Below are 244 nucleotides of genomic sequence, written 5' to 3'. Positions count from 1 at the left end.
GTTTTGCCTACACCGTTGCCTGTTCCTTACGCCGAAAGGTCTCTCTCTCTCTCTCTCTATCCAGTGAGGCCCACAAACACCCCCACAGTGGGTGCTGGCTTGCTTGAAATAAGAAACTATAAAAGGGAACTGTCCGCCGTCTCTTGCTATCGCGGATTTTCCCATGTCGGATTCTTCGAATCCGGCGATAAAAATCAGGCGGCTGCAAGACGACACGCGCCAGAGAGGGCGCGTCGGGGTCCTT

The sequence above is a fragment of the Pantherophis guttatus genome, chromosome 1 (genome assembly GCF_059756535.1).
Source record: "Pantherophis guttatus breed Tessera chromosome 1, ASM5975653v1, whole genome shotgun sequence".
Classification (NCBI taxonomy): domain Eukaryota; kingdom Metazoa; phylum Chordata; class Lepidosauria; order Squamata; family Colubridae; genus Pantherophis; species Pantherophis guttatus.
This window is presented reverse-complemented; position numbering follows the sequence as displayed.